The sequence below is a fragment of the Solanum stenotomum genome, chromosome 6 (genome assembly GCF_019186545.1).
Source record: "Solanum stenotomum isolate F172 chromosome 6, ASM1918654v1, whole genome shotgun sequence".
Taxonomy (NCBI): Eukaryota; Viridiplantae; Streptophyta; class Magnoliopsida; order Solanales; family Solanaceae; genus Solanum; species Solanum stenotomum.
In genome coordinates this window covers 34,749,991-34,760,227 of record NC_064287.1, presented here as the reverse complement: position 1 = coordinate 34,760,227, position 10,237 = coordinate 34,749,991, and positions in this window count along the sequence as shown.

Genomic DNA, 10,237 nt, shown 5'->3' with positions numbered 1-10,237 from the left:
TTTATCCTTATTTTGCGTGTTACGCCTTCCAATTCTTGTGCATCAACCAAATTATGTTAAACAATAATGGTGGGTTGCCTTCCACCCAATGCCTTAGTTTTAGTCATGCACGACTCATCTTTTTGTTTTTTTCCCCTTTTTTTTATAGTTCCTAATTATTATAAATGATTGAAATTTAACAAAATCCTACCAAAAAAATTACACAAACTAAGCTTTCACTAAATCCTACAAAAAAAAAATAAAAATCAAAACAAAAAATAACTAATTATTACATAATTTCACGGGTTGCCTACCGTGGAACGCTTGGTTTAACATCGCGACTCGACTCAACCTTGGATCATTCATAATTTAGTTAAGAGCTTATCGATCCCGATCCGCATCCTTACCAAAATAGTGTTTGACCCATTGCCCATTCACTAAGAACGTTTGCATCTTTGCCTTTAAGCTCTACCGCACCATGTTGTGTCATCCTCACCACTTCGAAAGGCCCACTCTATTTAGACCTTAGTTTTTCGGGGAATAATCTAAGTCTAGAGTTGAAGAGTAATACCTTTTGTCCTGGAGTAAAAGTGCGAGGGACTATGTGCTTGTCATACCATCTCTTGGTCTTCTCTTTGTATAACTTAGCATATTCATAAGTATGGAGCTAATGTCACGTCCCGCCACATCACAGTGAAATTTTGTGTCCGAATAGGGGCGGAAGGGTCTAGAGTTGTGGAGAGGTTTCCGAAAGACTCTAGGACCCTTTAGATTATTCAAGAAGGCTAGAGAATTCCCTAGAATTCTCTAGAATAACTTAAAAGGCAATGGAAGGTCCTAGATAGTTTCCAAGAAAGCCTTAGAATTCTCTAGAATGTGTAGAGAATTCTAGAAGAGGGACTAGATATTTTCTTGGAAAGCTTTAGAATTTCCTAGAATTAGTAGAAGATTCTAGGTAAGGACCAAAGTGTAAATAGTTTAGGGACTTGTAAAGTAAATATTAATTACATTTTAGTCCCTAGGAGGTAGTATAAATAGAGGTGCCCCTCATTCGCAAGGCACCATCCAAGCAAGCAACGAAGAAAGAAAGTGTAAAGTATTCTTCCAAGCAATATAAGCCTTCTTCCAAAATTCTCTAAGTCTTCCTTTTCATTCTCATAGCGTTCTTAGTTTCAAAGGGCTTACTTGAGCTTACAAGATCGTGAAAGATTCGTGAGTAAGTTGTCAAGTGCCGCACGGAGCTTTAGTAAGACTCTAAGTCTGTGACACTAAACTCTTCAAGTTTGTGCAATAAGCCTATTTTTTTTCTCCCGGCTAGCTCTGGGTCAAGATTTAACTTCTTTATCGCCCAATATTCTTGATGCTCTAACTCTGCCGGAAGATGACACACTTTTCTGAACACCATGTGATTAGGAGAAGTCCATATGAGTGTTTTATATGCTGTCCTATACGCCCATAAATCATCATCAAGTTTCCAGGACCAATTTTTTCGTTGAGCATTCATTGTTTTCTGCAAGATTTTCTTCACTTCTCGATTCGACACTACAACTTGGCCACTAGTTTGTGGTTGGTACGCTGTAGCTACCTTATGACGTATGCCATACTTAGCCAGAAGATTCTTCACTAAATGGTTAACGAATGCTTACCTCCATCACTTATGATTTCCCTTGGAGTACCAAAGCGAGTGAAAATATGCTTTCTTATGAATTTAATAACTACCTTTGAATCATTCGTAGGAAGAACTACAACCTCAACTCATTTAGACACATAATCAACTGTCACTAGAATTTATTGGTTTCCATCCAATGGTGCAAAGGTACCTATGAAGTCAATACCCCACACATCAAAGTTTGCTATCTCAAGAATATTGTTATGTGAAATTTCATGTCTTCTAAATATAGTACCCAATATTTGACATTGAGCACATTCTTTCACATGAGCTATCAAATCTTTGAACAAAAAGGGCCAAATGAAGTCAGGTTGCAATACCTTGTGAGCCGTGCGCTCTCCTCCAAGATGCCCTCCATAAGGACTTGCATGATAACTCTAGAGCACTTGCTTGACCTAATTTTACGAAATGCATCTTCTCACAACTTGATCCACTTATTTTTAAACAAGAATGGTTTATCCTAGATATAAAATTAATATCATGCTTTAGCTTCTTTCTTTGTTGAGCAGTTGCGCCTGGTGGGAGCACTTTACTCACCAATAAATTCACTATATAAGCATACCATGGAGTTTGAGAGATATAAGGCCTTCAAATACTCATCCGTAAACTCTTCACATATTTTTTCCCTTTCATGCACATGAGAGAAGTCTTCTAACCTTGAAATACGATCAACTATTTGATTCTTTGTACCTTTGTGGTCTTTGATTTCAAGGTAAAATTCTTGAAGAAGCAATATCAATCGAATGAGCCGTGGCTTAGCATCCTTCTTGTTGAATAGGTACCTAATCACTGGTTAGTCAGTATAAACAATCACTTTGGTACGTACCAAATATGATTTGAACTTGTTGAAGTCGAACACTAGAGCAAGCATCTCCTTCTCAGTCACTGTGTAATTAGCTTGGGCAGAATCAAGGATTTTGCTAGCATAATATATCGAATGGAACACTAGATCTTTTCTTTGTCACAATATTGCACCCACTGCTACATTGCTTGCGTCACACATGGGTTCAAATGGTAGCTCCCAATTAGGAGAAATCAAGATTAAAACTTTAATTAAGTTCTACTTCAGCATCTCTAACGCTTTCACACAATTTTCATCAAACTCAAATTTCACCTTTTTCTCCAAGAAACTGCACATAGGTTTGGCAGTCTTGGAAAAATCCTTGATGAATCTACGGTAAAAACCTGCATGTCCTAGAAAACTTCTTACCCCTTTAACAGAAACCGAATGGGGCAATTTCTTTGTAACCTCAACTTGGCTTTATCAACCTCTAGTCCATGCTTCGACACCCTGTAACCCAAAACTATACCTTCTCGAACCAAGAAATGACATTTCTCCTAATTAAGCACCAAGTTTGTATCTTCACAACGAGCGAGTACTTTTCAAGGTTTCTAAGACATACCTCAAAAGACTTCCCAAAGAAAGAGAAATCATCCATAAATACTTCTAAAAAATCCTCCACCATGTCATGAAAAGTAGCCATCATACATTTCTGAAAAGTGGCCGGAGCATTTCAATGTCCTAATGGTATGCGTTTGAAAGCATATGTGCCATAAGGGCAAGTGAAAGTGGTCTTTTGTTGATCCTCGGGTGCAATCAAAATCTGATTATATCTAGAATACCCATTTAAAAAGCAATCGTATTCATGCCCTGCTAAATGGTCAAGAATATGATCAATGAAACGGATATGATAATGAACCTTTCTTTTGTCATCATTCAATTTCTAGTAATCCATGCAAATCTTCCATCTAGTACTAGTTCTTGTGGGAATCAACTCATTCTTTTAGTTCTTCACACTGTCATACCACCTTTCTTTGGTACACACTTTACAGGACTTACCTATTTACTATCAAAGATAGGGTACACAATTCCTGCATCTAACCACTTGATCACTTCTTTTCTTACAACTTGTTTTATCAATGGATTTGGTCAATGCTAATGTTATGTACTCGTCTTGTGGTCTTCCTTCATATAGATTTTGTGCATACACAATGCTAGACTAATTCCATGAATATCCAGCATCTGCTACCCAATAACTTTCTTCCTTTGCTTTAAGATCTTTAATGCCGCATCAACCTGTGCTTCAGACAATTTTGCATAAAGTATCACGGGTAAAGTTTCATTGTTGCTCAGATATGCATACCTAAGGTGTCTCGACAGAGATTTAAGCTCTAATTTGGTGCTTCTATGATCGATGGTTTGATAGTTAAATTTTGCCCAACCTCTTCTTGTTTCTTTTGTCCACTTACCCCATTCAACATTTCTCTTCTTTGGAGCTAGTTCTTGTGATTGTAATCCATTTCTTGTACCCACATCATTCACTTGTTTTGGGTTAGTATCAGTGACATCTGAAAGAGCTTTTGTCGACGCAAATTTATAGCATTAGCTAATTGAGCATACTGCCTTTCCAAATTTTGATTTGATATTTGGGTGTTTTTTAAATCCTCTTTGAAATTATCTACCTTTGCATTGTTTTTAATCATCTCTGCCATCAATTGATTGAACATCTCCTCATTAGTCATACCCCCTTATTAAGCACATTGATTATTACCTTGGCCATGGTTTTGATATCGCTGCCCATATCTTTGTGGTCGGTATTGGTTTTGCCCTTGTGCCTGGTTTTGATTCTAATTTTGATTTCCACCCCATGAAAAGTTCAGGTGATTCCTCCAAATTGTGTTATATGTATTGCCATAATTCTATGTTCCTCCACCCCTATGTGGATTACCTACATAGTTCACGGAGTCTAGATTTGATTCACAACATTCAATCACATGCTCTCTACTATCGCAAACTTCACACCATCCATGAGGTTGTTGTATCACATTTACTTGTTCATGTTGTTTCCTTAGTGTTAGTTTATTGATCTTCGGGGTAATATGATTTTGCAAAGCATAAATTTTGCAGCAAATGCAGTCACTTGATCCATTTCCAATACTCCTGCAACCTTTTACATTGTATTTCTTTACGCATCTCCATTCCATTCTGGGTTGCCTTTCGACAGTTTGTCTAGGACTTCAACCAGTTCATCATAGGTTTTCTCTAGGGCTTGCCCACATGCTACAGTATTTAGTAGTACCTTTGCATTATATTCAAGACCTTTAATAAAGGTGTGATCTAATACCTCATTTGCCTGGTAACGATAAATTAATGTTTAAATCGATCCCAAGTTTGTTACATGTTCTCTCTACTTCCCTACTTGAAACTAAAGATCTCACTCCTTTGATTTGCAGGTTTTCCCAATGGAAAGAATCAACTTAGGAACCTCTTTGCTAGATAGTCCCATGTAGTGATAGAATTTGCTGGCTCAGATGCCAACCACCATTTTTCTTCTCCCAATAGCAAGAACGGAAAAAAAATCAACCTCACATAATTAGATGATAACCCATTCAAAATGTAAGTATCACTTATTTCCAGAAAGTTCTTTATATACACTTGGGGGCCCTCATGAGGAAGGCTAGTAAATTGCCTAGTTGAATGAATGAGTTGCACCATATTCTGTTTCTGCTCAAATCTACCACCCGGTGGTGGTTCAGGAATACTAGACGTAAAATTAGTGGTGAGTGGGACTATCACATCACAGACGCCCTTGTTCATTTTCCACGATTTCCTCATGATTATCCACAGGATTTTCCTTGGTATCTATTTCTAACTGCTGAAATAGGTTTAGAGCCGCCAACCTTCTTCGTCGACAAAGAAACCTTTCAGGTTTGTTTAACGGATCTACCAGTTTTCTCCCTCGAGCCCGACTTGTGCCTTAAGTACCTGTAATTCAGAACAACTAAGATCAAATTATTAATACTTATACAATAAAATCACAGACTTAAAAAATTTAAATATAAACTAATTCTAAAGTCCTCGACAACGGCGCCAAAAAAGTTGTTGCTGCCAAATGCACACGCAAGTGTACATGATCACAAAAGTAATAAATGACTCTTTTAGAAGCGGATTGTCGAATCCAAAAGACTTATGATCAATTTATAATAATTGTACTAATTCCACAACTTAAAGAAAATGTTCTCAAGAATCTTGTGTTTCATTTACTACTATTGCGAATAATTCAATTATAAAAATAACTAGTAACGACAACTTCAATTTCGGTGATTTAAAAAATTAAGGGACAATTCTAGGGCTGCAATATGCTTAAGGTTTCATGTATCCCATCTCTTGTATAAATTAATTACATTTATCAAATTTATAGGGTTGATTTTATGATCATGATTTCTCGAACTCTGATCGCCTACTCCAATTGACTATCTAACTACATTGTTGAGCAGGGATAGACAGACTTAATTGATGAGCATTTATATTTCATTACCAAGCTCGGTGTTTGTTCAGTGGCAATCCTAAACATGAATCTAAACTACTGAAATTATAGAAAGATCAAGGTTTTTCTATTCTTTGGTCTATCTACCTATTCATCTCTCGAGTTCAAGAATATACAATATATTTATCTCATTGGTGTCCAATCATGAGATACTAAAATAAGAATACAAAATTAATTTAAGCAATAATCACAATTAATTCATAATAGTTGATGTTCAATAATTATCCATAACTACAACCCCAGAACAAAGGCTTGTAGCCACTCATAATAATCAAGAATGCAAATACAATTGTTTTCTTAAAATTCAAAATTAAAGAAAGAGTAGAAAATTGAAACCTACGACAGATTGTTCTTCCCTTGCTCTTGCAATTGAAAAATAAGGTGTACCTTTACCAAATAACCCTAAGGTCCTATTTATAGAGTTTGGAAAATTAATTCTCACTTATAATCGATTTTGGAATCCTAAAACGACTAAATTCACTGTAAAAGTTGAGGGCAAGGTGCCAGAAAAGCACCGAGAACAAGTCCAAGGCATTTCAAGCTGGCGCCCTGTGCCACCAGTGTGCCAGGAAGCTGCCCCAGTTAATTTGAGGTTGCCTCCCTATGCCACCAGTGCACCTGGTGTGTTGGGGCAGTGCGCCAAGCCTTCCCATTGATGCATTTTCTTGTTGTTCTAGCTTCCTTTGCTTCCATTATGTGCATACTTCTTTCGGAATCCCTGCATATAACTAATCATGTAGGTTAATGTGTAATTATCACAATACCTATCTAAAACATATAAATTAGAATTGAGAATACTCTCAAAAGTTTTGGTAAATGTGGACAAATTGTAGTAATAGGGTATTATAAATGCGCCTAAGATCAATGGCCCGTTAAATTAATGGAATAACTACATAATTAGACATACTTCACTACCATATATATTATCATTATTACCTATACTATAAAAATATTATGTATCTTACCATTAATTAAGAGTTTTCTACCATATATTGAGAAAGATACACTTAAATATATGTATTTTATCTACCAGATATACTAAAATAGGGAGAGAGGAGAGCCAGATGGGAAGGGAAGAGAGCGAGATTCATTATGTATCCTAGATACATATGAATGGCACTAAATACACCTATATGTATGTGTTTGGTATGATTTATATATATTTGAGATACCATATACATAGGAGAGTTGTAGGCGAGATGTGAGAGAGGCGAGCAAGATTTGTTATGTTGTAACATCGTAGAAATTCCTAAGTTCAGATCAAGCCCTAAGGAACTCAGAAAAAAATAAATGTCTGCTGAAATCTGAGAAGAACATACACTTTTTACGGTTCGTAGATGTCACGACCCAAGGTATACCCAAGGTATACCCTAGGTGTAACAAGGTGCATAGGACCCCTAGAGGCCCTACACAAGCCATTTAGCATGCATAAACAAAATAATAGAAATCAAGAGATTTAAAAGACAATTCATAATTTGATAAAATGAAGTGGAAGTCTACATAGTCTCAAAACCATCTATTACATAAAGAGTGACCGAGACGTAACCCTGCATCACGTACAATATTTGAAAAGTAAAGTCTGAAAGCGATAAAAGGTTCGGTCCTCAGAACATGAGGACTCACCACAACTCATGGTAACCAAAGTGACCTTTAGCCACTGGGATGAGAAACTAAAACGCCAGACCCTACATTTGAGAAACAATGTAGGCAAGAGTACGCGTTAGTACAAAAATGTACCAAGTATGATAACAATGCATAGAGATATAAAATCACGCTAAAAAGGACCTTTTTATGACATGCAAAGACCAAGTTAAAACATAAGATAAGAGGTTAGAAAACATCATCGTAATCATGGTCAATGCAAGTAAAACTTATCTTTGAACACTTATGAGATACTTCTTGAAGTAATCTTAGTTCATCATTATTGTGGGAAGTAGCCTTAACCGACATAGAGACCATGTGAGCTATAACATGGAATACGGTGTCTATCCCATACTGAAAATAGGTGTCCTTACTTGCCAAGGCAAGAACCTTAACTTCTATCTTACGTAGATCTACTAGCTAATGTCTATCTAAGACAATCATCCTATGGTGGCACATAGGTATGTGATAAGGAGATTTCTACTAGAAACCCGACCTCTAGCTACATGAGAACATCCATCTCAATATCCTCTCGGTGCTAAGCATAAATTCCATGGAATAGTCATAATTCTTTACTTGACTTATGTTTCATGGAAGGCACATCAAATATCCAATCCAAGCTAGGTTTATTTGGAATAGCTCCTAAAACTTGATTCAAAGTTAAGCTGAGAAAGCCTTTCAACTCTAAGAATCCTTATGTGAGAAAACCCTTGCACATGCATGTATTGAGTTAATATGTGAGAAATCCTTTCACAATAACAACAAGAACATTTATGCTTTACACGCTAAGCAATCTTAAATCATTCTCATCAATTTCATAAAGAACATGCATATCTTCATAAACTCGTCTTTCATAGTTCAAAACCTACGTATGTTATATCATCATAGCTTAGAAAACATGGGTTATGCATGAGTTTATGGGGAATCATCTTAAATACATGGAATTATCTCAATTCATTCATAATAGTTCATAAAACAATCAAATGAACCAACATTGAAAGATCCCATGGCATGGAGGAAAACCCTAACTTCAATTGGAGATTTCTAGCTTTGTAAATTGGAGAATTTAGGAACTCTATGGAGGAAAGAGCTCCATAGATGAAGACTATCATACCTTAGAATTCAAAGCCCATAAACAATGGTGAATTGGAAACTTGTTCTTGAAACCCTAAGTTGACTCCTTATTCTTCTAGAGAGAGAAATATTTGGGGAGGATGAATTTGTTATTCTTTTTGGGAAATTTAGAGAATGAATTGAATTGGGTGATTTTGGGGATAAAATCCTTATATAAGGCTTTGGGGTAAGGGTAAAATGACATAACATTAAATTAAAACAATTAGGAAAAAACCCAAAATCCCATGACTTAAAAGCTGACAGAATGGGTTCATGGGAGCCTTCATGGCCTGTCTAAGGCACCACGACCCGTCTAACGAGTGTCTGACTCCTACCTTTCACTCTCGTGGGTAGTTTATCTCTTGGCATTAAAATATTGGTGAGCCCTCATGTTCCAAGGACTAAGATACCTTTATAGCTTTCTTTATTTCAGTTTTCAGACATTTGTATGTGGTGTATGGGTTACGTCCTAACCACTTCCTTTTTGATGTAATAAATGGCTTGTTGAGACTATGTTAGATTTCCGCTTTGCCAAACTCTTTTATGATATAAGACTGTTTCTTTAAAATCTTTAGTTCTATTATCTTGTATGATGTATGTTAAGTGTCTTATATAGGGCCTCTCGGGGTTCTATACGTCATGTTATACCTAGGTAATACTTTGGGTCGTGACATTTGGTCATGCACATCATATTTTTGACCATGTCCCCTTATGATCATATTTCATGTTTTATTGCATGTCCCTCATACTTAGCACACTCCATGTACTAATGAATACTTGTGCCAACATTATTTCACTAATGTAGGGCTTGGCGACTTCTCTCCCTTCATTCGTGGCTAGTTGATCACTCTAGAGGTTTGAAGACTTGGTAAGTCCTTATACTTCAAGGTCAGTGTCGCCTTTATTGCTTTATTATATTCTTATTTTGGATGTTGTACGTGGTGTACGGGTTATGTACTGACCACTTCTTTTGATATTGTATAAAGGCTTGTTAAGACTATGTTAGACTTCCGCCTTTGAAATAACATACTCTTTTATTGATATGAAATACTTTACTTTTGTCTATTACCATGTGTATATGTATGTCAAGTGACTTGTGTAGAGCCTGTCGGGGTCTTATACTCCATGTCATGCCTAGGGTATACTTTGGGTCGTAACAAACTTGATATTCAAAGCACAAAGTTTTAGAAAAGGTCATACGATGTTTGGCAAACCGCATTGAGTAGAGTCTTGTTCATAAGTGTGAAGCGTGCCACATTTATGATAAGAGGCTATAAAGCATTTAGGAAACTTCACTTTTTTCGTTAACTTTAAGTCGTGCCATAAAGTCTATCTCTATAAAGATCCTTCTTATAAATCACTTTGATCCTTCTCAGGATATGGCCTCTCGAAGAGCTTATGTGAGAAGGAATACAAACAATGACAATGTGAAGCCCGAGGTTCCTCAAGTTCTGACTGATCCGTTGGATGAGCAAGTGACTTATGCCAAATTTTGAGCCACTTTCCA